Consider the following 14,052-nt stretch of genomic DNA (forward strand, 5'->3'; position numbering starts at 1 on the left):
TTGTATATGTTCTATGATCTTGTATTGATTCTGGATTAGTCATTAGCATGGATGTAAAAGTAAACCATTTTTGCTTGCATATATTTGAGAGACATTTTCTTTTAGGGGTATATTTGAAATGTTGATATCTAGTTTCATGAAGGAGCTTTTGCTTTGCCCTACCCCTGTCTTAAAACAGTTTACATCTACAAGTTTTTATGGATAATAGGAAAATTCTAAACAAAGAAGAATAGATTCAGGGTTTTTGTTTTTTAAAAAATGGGAAATGGTATGGGATAATGCTCTTGTTTAAGAAAGGACTGATTGGCCAAGAGCCAGGGGGGGAGTATAAGCAGGGAAACAAGACTAGAAGAATTCTAGGAAGAGGAAATGCAGAGATGCAGTCATCAGCCTGATGCAGAAGAAGATGAGAATGTCTTACTAAGAAAAAGTACCAAGCCATAAGGTTAAACATAGATAAGAATTATGGGTTCATTTAAGTTGTAAGTGCTAGTTAGTAACAGACCTTAGAAATAGGCCAAATAGTTTATAATTAACCAAAGCCTCTGTGTGTTTATTTGGGATTGAACAGCTGCAGGACTGGACAAAACAGACACTTCTGTCTACAAGTAAGTACATGTATTTAAATATGAAAGTAGAAAGAAGATGAAAATAAAGGTGACAAGTAAAAGTATAGCTGAGCTAAGAGTTTTGGTATAGTTATCAGTTCTAAAAACCAAAAAAAAAATAAAATAAAAAAAAACTTCAGAGACTAACAACTCAGATATTGGTTCAGGGAGATCACTAAGTGGATAAGAGCTCTTGCTGTGCAAGCTTGAGACACTGTCTTCAATACCATAATTCCCATGAAAAACTGGACATACTGTGCATGTCTATAACCCCAGTGCTCTGGGAGGCAGAGAACAGATGATAATTGGGTTTTAAGATCATAAGTATAACCCCAGGTTGCTATCAAAATAATGAGGTAGAGACTGATAGAATAGAAAATAGTATATGTTCTATGAAAGCATTGAGAGACAAAAACAGGTCAGAGAGAGAGAAAGAGAGAGAGAGAGAGAGAAGGGAGTGAGAGAAAATAGCTAAAAATTAGCAGAAGAAGCTTGATTAGAAAAGAAAATGTATAAAATAAGGAAAAAGTCACCAAACACCAGAAATAATGTTCATGGAAAAATCCTTCATAAATTGTTTTTCACAAATACGTCACAATCCATTTACTTGTAAATATAATGGACTCATGGAGTCCATATAATTCAACATCTTCTATCATGGATAACAAAGCACACTTAGGTACTTCTCTACAGACTTGACAATAGCAACCACCATATACCAGAGTCACAACTAAGACGTTAGATCTGCAGAACCAGACCAGTGTTGGATAAGTGCACAAAACTTCAAAGTTAAAGATGGCTGGGGTATTTGCTTTCAGGAGTGCTCATGAGTTTTCATACCTGGAATGTAACAACAGCAAGTCCCTGTTGGGTTTAAGACAGACATTAAAGATATCTGCCTTGAGCCGGGCGATGGTGGCGCACGCCTTTAATCCCAGCACTTGGGAGGCAGAGGCAGGCGGATCTCTGTGAGTTCGAGACCAGGCTGGTCTACAGAGCTAGTTCCAGGACAGGCTCCAAAGCCACAGAGAAACCCTGTCTCGAAAAACCAAAAAAAAAAATGATATCTGCCTTGAAACCCAATGCAGCAATTTTTTATAGTGGCCACATAGAAGAAATTATTTAACTTTTATCTTTCTGCAGTTGCATGAAGGTTAAGGGGTTCCACTAGGGATATACCTCTTCTTGACAGACTCATTAGTTCTCAAGAAATCCCATTAAGGACATTCAAAAATGTCACTAGATGAGACAAGATAGGACTCAGTAATTATATCACAATATGTTTTATATTACTGAGAAAATTATATGCCTTCCCAGTCATGACTTAAACTTGAATGATTCCATGATAGTATGGTTTGGATGGATATCCTTTTCACTCATTTCTATCCCAAACACCAATTTTTAGAAACCTTTTTTTTTTTTGCCTGAGTGTCAACATATAAAGAACACTTCCTACTGTCTTGTGGATCTTGTGATGGCATCATACAATGTCTCCTTCTCTCTGTATGAGGCTAACCAAAAACTTTGTGGACCCTCATTATACCATCTGCTGTAAGAAGATTAAAGAAATCTCCCAAAGTCATCTGTGGCAGCAACATCTTAGCAGCAAAGTTCACTTTCTCTTTAGTGAATTTCCTTAGAATTAATTCCTAATGGAATGAAACAAATTTGAAATTAGTGTGAGAGTGTCTAAATGATTTCAATTTCTTGATATTTATTTTCTTTCCATAAAAGTAAAATTGAAATTTTTTTATAAAGCTTTAACATTGATCAATTGAATCCATCGAAACCAAGGCTTAAGTTACTGTATGTGCCAAACAAAAAGACCCACATAATCATTAGACAGAGAAAAGTCCCAGTCACCATGGACTAAAGTAATTATAAAATAACTTGAATGTAGAAATAGTTCCTGAATATGGCATTTGAAAACTTGGTTATAGGGTTTAAAATTAGAAAACAAAGACAAATACTGAGCCAGATATATGAAACAATTGAGATAGATATCCTATTGCCTTGAAGAAATTAATATAGTTGTAACTAAAATGTTTATCAACTTGCTTTGACAGTAATTAACAACTTTTATAATCAGGACTGCAGCGCACAATGCCTGTCTGAGCTCTATGCGCTACCATACAGTTCGTGAGCTTCGGGCAAGGGGCTGGAGGTTGAAACACATAAAGATTCACACAGACAGAGAGACAAAGACATGGACTTCTATTCACTTGTAAGAGGCCTTTTATTCAATAGCACCATGGAGGCTTATATACCCAACAGTCAAGTGGGCCAACAGGTGAAAACCTTATCCTCTGATACTCAAGGCAAGGCAACACATGCTCTTGAAGCAGAGCTGGTAAACAACTTTGACACAGCTTTCAGTACCTCAAATCAGAAGGAAAAAGATCTCTAACAGGGAAGAACAGCTGGAGGCCAGGACTCCGAATGGTCCCAACATCAGGACCACAAGCAGGTCATATAGGCATTCATAATCAACTGTATTATTTACAAGGTTTGAGTGGACTTTGAAAGCATTCTTGGGGGAGCCATAAAATAATGAGGATGAAAAATGCAAACTTTGGATTTTCAGGGGCCGTAAAATAATGGAAACGTTTTAGCGGAACACACAGAAAAATGTGCATATTACAAAGATATTTTAAAAGATTTTGATACTAACCTTGATAAAGATCACTATCAAATACTCAAAGAGAGTTTTCAAATATACATTCTAATTTACATGCCTTTTTAAAGCTGTTACCTGACCTTGAGATTATATGTTCCTCCCCCTTCCCCCATTGCAGCGGATCTCAAGCTCTGGGCCGTGACCACCACAAAGTTGCATATCAGATATCACTCATATATAATATACACATATGATTCATAAAAGTAACAAAATTACATTTATGGGGTAGCAGTGAAACAATTTTAGGATGGGGTTACCAGCAACATGAGAAAATAAAGAGTCACAACATTACGAATGTTGAGAAGCACTGCCTTAATCTGTCAAGTGATATTGTGGCAGATGCCAGACTCCCCACACTATGTCGGGTTTTATTCATTAGAATGGCATGTTTTACAAGGTTTGAGGTTACTACTGTAATTCCCAAGCCAAGATGTTACAAGGTAACATCCATTTTTTTCTCAGTCTTTGCTTATGCAAAACATACATGTTAGTCAGTGTTACCTTTCAACACATTCCAGGCTATATCTCCTGGGGCAACATTTGATCATTATTGTAGCCAAGATTTCATGAGAAAAATTTTGCAGATCTCTAGGCCCCAAACAAAAACAAAGTAGTAATTTCTTTTACAGTTAACTGAGTATGAAAGCCCATCCAACTTGAGACCCCATATGTTATTGAGAGCAACTCCTATTTGGTCATTCAGAAGCACTACTGTCAGTCTTCCAGTCAAAAACTTCAACCAGTGTTTGCCATCGCCTTATACATGAACATCAGCCTTGCCCAAAGGAATGGTTGTCTATGTGTACCTCGTGAAATGTGACCTGGAGCCATTCATGTCTGTGAAAGGTCCACTTGTCCATACAAAACCTAATTGGAAATCCTTTCTGAGAATTTTCTTAGAAAGCAATAGTGGAAGCAAGCAATAAAACTCCATGCATGGAATCAATTGAATAAAAAAAGAATGGCATGTTTTACATCAATTTGCTGCCTTTGTGTGTGTGCCATGAAACCTTGGGTTTCATGTAGAAGAAGACAAAACTATCTTTGAAGCTTCTCTGAACAAGCTTTCACATTATGTGGTTTTGATGTGTGCTTGGAATTCTCATGCTATAATACTTTATTTTTTATATTTCTTTAGCTTTTATTCATTTTCTTAGTGAAAGTTTAGCAGAGCAACACAAAGCCTAAGAAGCCTAAGAAGACGCAGCTCTAAAGACCCTCACTCTTCATTTTACAAAACATGAGATAACAAATAAGCATCCAAAAGGAAAAATCTTACTACCCCCAGCAATGTTACATATTTGAAACATTTGGTATTCACATCCCCGTGACACATTAGAAAGCAAAGCAATGTCATGCATTGTGACAAGTGTGAAGGTTAAATTACCAAATAAGAACATGGAGCTTCAAACTCTGATCTGGCTTTAAAGGCCTGAAAATGTGAGTCTGTTTCCATATGGACCATATCAATGAATTGGAACTTTATTTCTTCAAAGTTGCCATGATTCTACCTCAAATAAAGGTCCAAACTAAATTTAGATGAGAATTCTATTCTCACAATGTTATTGTCAACAGGTGTGCCTAATATCCAGACTTGTATTTCAGGATTAGAGAAATAGATATTCTTCTACCTCAAACAAATGTCTAAGGATCTGACAAAGGGTCTAGTTTCTTTATGGGGATAACACTGGATTCCATTCAGAGAATGGTTTTCCTTAAAAAATGTTTTGGTCTAAGATATGAGTGTAACTTGCTTTGTTTCTAGCAACAGAATGTTTAACTATGGATGTAGCCGACAACCTTCAATTGGTATGATCATCTCTTTGTATCATGTTAATACAGTTTTTTGTCTTATTCCTACCTTTTGGACTTAGGAGTATTTAAAACAATTGGAAATAAAATGCAGGTGAATTTCACTACTCACTGGAATTCCCTCCCAATACTATCCTATATGTTTCTCTGTTTTATTATTTTCTTTCATGTCTTCACATTCTTTACTAATATTTTCTAAATTCACATGTCTCTACCCTAGCAAGAGGTATTTTTGTCTAGGCTGATCCCTGAAAAATGGCGCTGAAATGTTGGGCTGACAGGTGAACCCAAAAATGCACAGAAGTGTGGCCATGTGAAATGTGAACAGGGAGTATGTGAGGGAACCCACAAGAAAATCGCACAAGCACAGAGGTAGTAACAAGCGAAAGAAATAAAACCAGTCAAAGTGACCTAATTGCTTTCCACCTGAATCATACTGTTTAAGCTAGGCTATTTGAAAAACACTTCATATGTGACAAGAGCCATCACAGGAGGAGCCAATAACAACTGGGAGAGCCTCAAGGATAGCCAAGAACTGACCAATTAAAAATATGTCCATAGTATGTTTCATCTACATACCCCAAGGACAGATAGGAATGGTCCATTCTTTATTTGCATAACGATATCATGCTTATTGGACTTTACACCCTTTTCTAATCATTTGCTGTCCTCAATTAGGTCCAGGTATGCAAATTAGGTGAGAATTGGTGATCTTGCAAGATTATCTATAAAAAGTCCTGTAATCTCTGGCAGGCAGCTTCTCTGGCTGGCACTCCCTGCGTTGAGTGTGATGGACGAGTTCTGTGCCTAGGCTCATATTCACTTTGGAATACACCTTGCTTTTGCATCCAAGTCCCGATTCCCTGCTGGTCTCTTTAAGGAGCAAGAGTCTGGGCATAACATGAGGACTTGGAAATAAATTGTAGATATAAAAAAAGAAAGAGAACGGGGCGGGGCAAATAATCAGGAATAAAACTGTAAATATTTGCAGATATGGGACAAGAAAATAGGATTCAACTATCTGTACAGCTGCTTAGATGTATTTTGATAGCTAGAGGAGCTGAAATAAATCAGGAAAAAAGGCAGAAATTTCTAGAGTTTGCAAATATTATATTCCTACCCTTTGGGCTTCTCCAGGTCTTGGAGAGGTCAAAATCAGGCCTCAACTTCGCCCTGCAAGTGGTGGTGCTTTGGCCACCTTGCCACAGCCTCTATTGTTCCTGAGCAAGTGGAAAGAATAGAGTCTGATGTTTCACCTAGCAATGGCCTAGGTTACCACTGAGATTGTGGAGTACAATCAGTCTGGGATGGTATTTATCAAGCCCACAGGGAAGGGAAAGCAGTTCCTACCCAACAGACCGTCCCTCTTCAAAGCAGTGGCTTGGCTCTTTACAGCAACACAGTAGCCAGGACTTGGAATACCGTGGACTCAGGCCTGGCAATGCATGTGGACTTTGCTGACTGTGCTGTGAAGAACCTGACATATCTTCCACAAAACCAGGGCAGAACTGCTCTGTCATCTTGGCTTCACCTATGTAACACTGCGGGCAACTCCTCGATCGTCTTTCATGGGTCCACAGCGTAGCTGCCAGGGTCCTCTTTCTTATCACCAAAACTCCATTTCAGGTCCATGAGTTTCTCCAGTCGCCTCACAACTGCTTGCTGGATGGCACGTACCTTGTCCTTAGCATCATAGGTGACATCAACTGCCTCATGCCTGGGAACCAGAAAGCAGATTTAGTTTAGGCTTTGCCAGAATTGGTGCAGGAATCCAGACTTTGGCATGCAGGGGGCGTTGAGGAGTCAGAATTCAGTAAAGAGCCCTTGGGAAAGGGTTGAAGGGGAGGGGGGAAGCAAGGAAGGGAGCAGAGAAAAATGTAGAGCTCAATAAAAATCAAAAGAAAGGAAGAAAAAGAAAGGAAGGAAGGGAGGGAGGGAGATGGAGGGAGAGAGAGAGAGAGAGAGAGAGAGAGAGAGAGAGAGAGAGAGAGAGAGAAAGAGAGAGAGAAAAGAAAAGAAAGAAAATTTGTCCATTTTGTTTTTTTTTTTACCTTAGCCCATTTCTTGTGGATGTCATTGACAAACGCCCATTTTCTGCTGAGCAAGTGTCCCAAGGCATCCGACCCAGCCACCTGGAAAACGACAAATTTGGTGTTTGTATCAAGGAATCTCCATTGCGGCTGTCTTCCTTTCATTGTGTGGGAAGTTTTCAGACAAAAAATGATCGAGGGCTTCAGTGTGGGACCTTCTCAGATGGACTTTGCCCTCTTGCCTCCCTTTCTAGGGTCTTAGTGCGGTTTTGTATCCTTGGGCAAGACCACACTGGCATAACCGCTCGCTTCTCCTTCTCACCACCTTGGTGATTTGTCCGGCCTTGCTCACCAGCCCCTATCGGTGGTTAGTCCTCTGGTCCTCAGGTTCCCTGTGGTGGGTGGTGCCAATGAAGTCCCAGTTAAAGGCTTCTGACTTCAATCTGCAGTCCGGACACTTCTTCACTTCTGGGATTTCTGCGGCGTCGGGCAAGCAGCCTCGCTATGATTCAAGGTGTACAGCGCCAGCACTAACGGTTTTCCAGCCCTTGTTGAGCGGTCCGTGAGTGTCCAAGATTCGTTTGCCCAACCGTCTTCTGATAGGCTGTCAGCAGGCCCGGGCTGCAATCCAATAGCGATTTCAAATCACGTACATCATTTTCTTCCTCGGTCCTTTCCTTTTGTGGGAGGAATCCAGGTCGGCCAGGAAGGCTGAGGCAGAATTAGACATAAAACATGATCTGGCTGCTATGAATAAAACACTTTAAGAAACCTTTGGCGCATTGGTGCTAGTGTGCAAAGTAAGGATGTAGTTGGCCAATGCGTGTTTTCAGCCAGACTAGTGTCCCAAGACTTCTGACCCATACCGCCTGGAAGACGACAAAATCCGTATTTGCACCAATTATCCATTGTGGTTGTGCTTCTTTTGTTGAGCAGACATTTCGGATAGCATGTTCCACATAGCCAGTGCGGTGTTGTCTAGGCTGATCTCTCTGGCCATCGTTTTTTCTAGTCATTGCCCTGCTATGGCTTCACAAGCACTTATCTCTCTGGCAGGAAGGAGCCCTATGCCTGCTTGATATCAATGCGCTCCTTGCATCCCAGGTAAAGTTTCTTGTTAGTCTGCCTAGCCTGTGTCTTTTTATAGGTGAAATGAGTCTATTGATATTAAGTGATATTAATGACCAATGGCTGTTGACTCTGGTTATCTTTCAGTAGTAATGTTTGTGTGCTTCCCTTCTTTGAGTTATGCTGGTGGGGGGTTAACAGAAGTCTGTGTTTTGTGGATGTAGTTAGCTTCCTTGGGTTGGGGTTTTCCTTCTAGTACTTTCTGTAAGGCTAGGTTTGTGGATACGTCTTGTTTAAACCTACTTTTGTCCTGGAATATCTTGTTTTCTCCATCGATGGTGAATGAAAGCTTTGCTGGGTATAGTTGTCTGGTCTTGTATCCATGTTCTCTTAGTGTCTGCAGCACATCTATCCAGGACCTTCTGGTTTTCATGGTTTCCATCGAGAAGTCAGCTGTAATTCTGAGAGGTTTCCCTTTATATGTTACTTGACCTTTTTCCTTTGCAACTCTTAATACTCTTTCTTTATTCTGTATGTTTTTTGTTTTGATTATTATATAGTGAGGGGATGTTTCTTTTTGATCCAGTCTACTTGGTGTTTTGTACGCTTCTTGTACCTTCATATGGCTATCTTCTTTAGGTTGGGAAAGTTTTCTTCTATAATTTTGTTGAATATAATTTTTGTGCCTTTGTGCTGAAATTTTTCTCCTTCTATCTCTTTTATTCTTAGGCTTGGTCTTTTCATGGTGTCCTAGATTTCCTGAATTGTATTGTATTAAGAATTTGTTGGAGTTAATGTTTTCTTTGACCAATGAGTCTATTTCTTCTATAGTATCTTCAACGCCTGAGATTCTTTCTTCTATCTCTTGTATTCTGTTGGTTATGCTTGTCTCTGTAATTCCTGTTCATTTACCCAGATTTTCCATATCCAGCCTTCCTTCGGTTTGTGTTTTCTTTATTACCTCTATTTCAGTCTTCAAGTCTTGAACTGTTTCCTTCACTTGTTTGATTGTTTTTCTTGTTTTTTTTTTTGAGGGATTTATTAATTACTTCTAATGTTTTGTTTTTCTTCTCTTCCATTTCTTTAAGGAAGTTTTTCACTTCCTCTTTAAAAGTCTCCATCATTTTAATAAAGTTATGTTTAAAGTCATTTTTTTCTACTTCTTCTGGTTTAGGATAATCAAGTCTTCCTGATGTGTGACTGCTGGGTTCTGTTTTTACCATGTTGCTTTATAGGTTGTTGGAGGAATTCTTGCATTGGTGCCTACCAGTCTCTTCCTTCAAATGAGTCCAGCAATGTCTTTGAATCTTGGTCCAATCCTTGCTGTTGCTGTCTAAGTATTTTTGGGAGCCTTTCTTGGTCGTTTCTGCAATATAATGTCTGTCTTAGAAAGCTTCTGAGACCTCTATACACCTGCTCGCCTTGTCTTCTCTTTTGGTTTGCTCTCTTGGTGCTCTCTCTTAATGCCCTCAGTGTTGATGCATGTTCTTGGTCCTTTCAGTATTATAGCAAGCTCTCAGCTCTTAGGCAGGGTGTGGTTAGTAGCTTGTGGGGTCCAGTAGATGGGTTTGGGTTTTGGGGGAGCCCTTTCAGAAGAAACTCACTGCTGGATAGCTAGAAAAGCCAAGGGAGTTGGGAAAGGGCCCCTGGGTTTTGTCCCACTAGGGAGTCCTGGAGAATGGGGCATCTGGCTGTGTGGCTGTTCAATCACCTCTTAGGTCCCATCAATATTGGAGCAAGCTGTGTTTCAGAGTTCCACTGAGATTGCAGGAGAGTAGGTGGGTTTGGGGGCGGGGTCTAGCTAGTAGTAGTTTGAATAGCATCTGGATGGGTTCAGTGGAAGTCGAGCTACAAGAAACTCCCTTCTGGCTGGCTAGAAAACCCAAGGGAGTTGGGGAAGGGGCCCACAGTTTTGTCCTGCTGGGGAGGTCCTAGATAGTGGGGTGTCCTGCCATGTGGCTGTTCACTCACCTCTTAGGTCCCCTCAACATTGGAGCAAGCTGTGTTTCAGAGTTCCACCAAAATTGCAGGAGAGTAGGCTGGTTTGAGTATGGGGTATATCTAGTAGTTTGAATGGCAGATGGATGGGTTGTGGGAGAGTCTGGCTGCAGGAAACTCCCTGCTGAGTGGCTAGAAATGCCAATGAAGTTGGGGAAGGGCCCCTGGTTTTTGTCCCACTGGGGAGTTTCTAGATAGTAGGGCATCCAGCCATGTGGCTGTTCACTGACCTCTTAGGTCCCCTCAGCATTACCAATTAAGGTATTCAACCCTTATTTTGAAGCAGTAGCTTCTTTCACACAAAAAAAAGCAGAATGGAATCTAGGAGATATTTTGATCAAGAACTGGCCTTGATCAATATTCCTTGTCCTAAGCAACAGATTGGTTTGTTATTTCAAATTAGTGATCTTGGGCAATTGTGTTTATTCAGTGTAAAGCCCAGATTAATAACATATTCCCAGCTGATTGTTGCTGCAATTTGCTTAACTATATTTTTTTATTTTACCTAAAGTTGTAGCATCCTTTAAAGGATACTATGCTGAATTTTACAGGTGTTCTTCTAATAGAAGAGCTGCATATGGTGAAAAGTAATTGTGGACCATTCCAAGACTCCTTGAAAACAACTTAAAAAGATAAAAGTTGGAGAATTATATCCTCAAACATCACATAATGCCTTGAGCCAAGCACTCTTTGTGCTAAATGTTTTGAATATGGATGCCCATGAGCAATTTGCTATAGGCTTATTTTGACATGATGGAATCAAGGTGAACTTTGCTAAAGCAAAGTGAAAAGACCCTTGTACTGGATTATGGAAATGACCTGACCTTGTGTTAATATGCAGTCGACAGCTTGTCTGTGTCTTTTCACACAATGAGGATCAAGCGAGATGGCTTAAGGAATGTCTATTTTGAGGTGTATAGCAGAGGAATGCCAGCCCTGATGATACTGCAGCCATTGATGACTCCATAAAAGAAATAGAAAGAGGTTCCTGGACCTGTGATCTTGCCCACCTCATACCACCATGCTGCATGGCAAGGAGATAGGTACCTCAACTAGTGTTCCTGACTCACAACATCATGCTGCAGTCTGACAAGGGAAAGAAGATCATGGTGACAGCTGGTCATTCCTAGTTTGTTTTTTTATTTTTTGATAGACTTGCTGTACAAAAATCCAGACCTAGTCAGTCAGTCCTGTTTACTTTGGAGCCGGACCAGAAATGCAGACTGACCATTTGACTCTTCTATACTTTTGGACACAGAACTCAGATTGCCAATGAGGTATTCAGTCTGTTGTAGAAATGTTGAAAGAACCTGAGAACTGAGACTTCAATTTTCCCTTCAGCAAAAAAAAAAAAAGACACTTGTTTAAAAGTAGCATTGCATTTGGACTCTCACGCATTATAGAAACCTTTTTTGTTGGTGTTGTTTTTTTGCTTAGAGTGCATTTAAGAGAATAATGATTTGGTAAATTATGTTATGGTATTAACTTGTTAAATCGTGTTATGGTATGGTAATATGATATTAATGCTTTAGTTCACTAAGATGTTAATGATTAGAAAAAGATTAGAACTTCTTTAAGAAAAGCTTGACATTACCAATGGATTCTTGAATTTGACATGTTTGATAAGCAAATTTAGATTTTAATACAGCTGTGTGCTGTAGAGTGTTAAGAAACACTCTAGACCAATTCAAAGTGGGTGTGCCCTACCCTGGTGATCCTACACACTTTTAATTAGAAGATACTATAGTCATAGAAGTAGCACAAAGTATTATCTGTTTGCTTACCATTAACGAATCGCTGATTAACTCTCTTGACAGAACCTTGGCTCAGAGATATATAGAGACTAAAGGTAATTTCTCCCTTAAACCTTTGATTACAGAGGTCAACAGTCAGTGACAAGTTTGATCCTTCCCCGCACCTGGCAACTAAGACATGGACTTGCATAATAGGAATGCATGTTCCAAAAACTGGTAAGTCAGGAAAATGAAAAAAAAGTGTTCACCTAAGGCAGATGTGATTGTCTGTCTTGTTGCGGAAGCACAGACTTTATTAACATTAATAAAAAGGGAGGAATTGTGGAGATCCAAAAATGTGACACTATTTCCACATTGACCAAAGGTCAAAGAATTGGAACTTACCTCTATTACTTCAAGGTTATCGTGTGTCTACTGCAAACAAAGGTAGATTTCATTCAGAGAGTTCTTCTCTCTCAAAGTTATTGTCAACAGGTGTGCCTAATAATATCCAGACCTTATATTTCAGGAATCGAGAAGTAGATATGTTTTTTACTCAAACAGAAGTCTAAGGATCCCTAAGGGTCCAGTTCCTTTATGGAGCTAACATTGGATTCTACCCAGAGAATGGTTTACCTACAGAATGTTTCGGTCTAGGGTGTGAGCGTGACTTGTTTTGTTCTAGCAACAGAATGTTTAACTGTGGATGTAGCCTGTGACCTTCAATTGTTATGTTCATTTCTTTGTATCATAGAGTTTGGCCAATGGTTCAGGCGTATTTCCTAACTAGCCTTTTTCATCTCATCTGCTTACATAGTGCTAATTGTGGTTTCCTCTCTGTTCACCATCATGGCCACTTTATGAGCCCCTTCATCAGGAGGCAGGGTCAAGAAAGACCTTCACCTGCGCCACCCAACTCACTACCCACAGTTTCTCTCTTCTTTGACACCAGCATCTTCATGCACTTGAGAGATAACTGTGGCCAGGTCTCATAAAATAATTGGTTGGCGTTTGTGTTCTACACGACAGTATTTCTGTGATTACTCCCCTCATCTATAGAAAAATAAAGTTCTCAAGAGAGTCAAGCTTTCCTAATCTTTCCCAGCTTGGTGAACTTCCATGAATCCTCTCTAATGCCAGTATTTTATGGCTTTGTTATTTGCACTATGACTAATGTTTATTTCGGTATCATGATACAATGTTTGGAAAAGATTGAAACTATTTAATTCCAGGTAGCGGCAAGAAGAAATATGAAAGTCAGCTAGGGAAGAGATTTGAGTGTGTGTAGTGATATCTAATTTGTATTTTAATAAATAAAGGTTGCCTGCCGATCCGAGAGTTAAACATTCCCACTGGTCAGTCTTACAGACCAGAAAGTGGTGACACACACCTTTAATCCTAGTAGTCACACGTATATGCCATATAAACAGGGTGGTGCATGCTTTAATCACAGTGGTACATGCCTTCAATTCCAGTCCTCGATAGGAATATAAGATGGGATGAGACAGCTCACAGACACATTCTCATTCTGAGATTCCCGAGGCAGGATTATCATTTCGGACTGAGGGAGAGGTAAGATACAGTGGCTGGCTGGTTTGCTTTTCTGACCTTCAGGCTGAACCCCAATTTCTGTCTCTGGGTTTTTATTACTCATGCTACATTTACCCGAGACTTTGAGCCACTGGAACAGTCCAGAGTGAGACACAAATCTAGCCACCTGGGTTGGGGAGAAAAACTAGCACTCCCAACTCCCATCTGCCCTTCTTAGCTTCCTCTACTACCCCACTTGTCAACCTGTGGCGCCCGTGCTTGATGTCACCCCACACAGCAGTAAGACAGCTTCCCATGCCACACTCCACAGCTGCCTGAGGCTCCCGCAATCACCATAACTTGCTAACCAATCTCCATGCAACACTCAGGCAACTACTGCGGATTCATTTGGTTCCTGCAGCCCACACATCCACTGCATGGCTTCCCTGGCCAGCGACTCTTTAACAAGAATCCTTTCAGTTTGGTTTTGACTTCTGCTTAGAAAATGCACAGGTTAGTGAAATCGAAAAAAGGAAAACCAGAGCTCCAGCATCTCTGGAATGATTTAGCGGTACAACTGCGACATCTAGTGGCCA

This window comes from Microtus ochrogaster, chromosome 8 (assembly GCF_000317375.1).
Source record: "Microtus ochrogaster isolate Prairie Vole_2 chromosome 8, MicOch1.0, whole genome shotgun sequence".
Lineage (NCBI taxonomy): Eukaryota > Metazoa > Chordata > Mammalia > Rodentia > Cricetidae > Microtus > Microtus ochrogaster.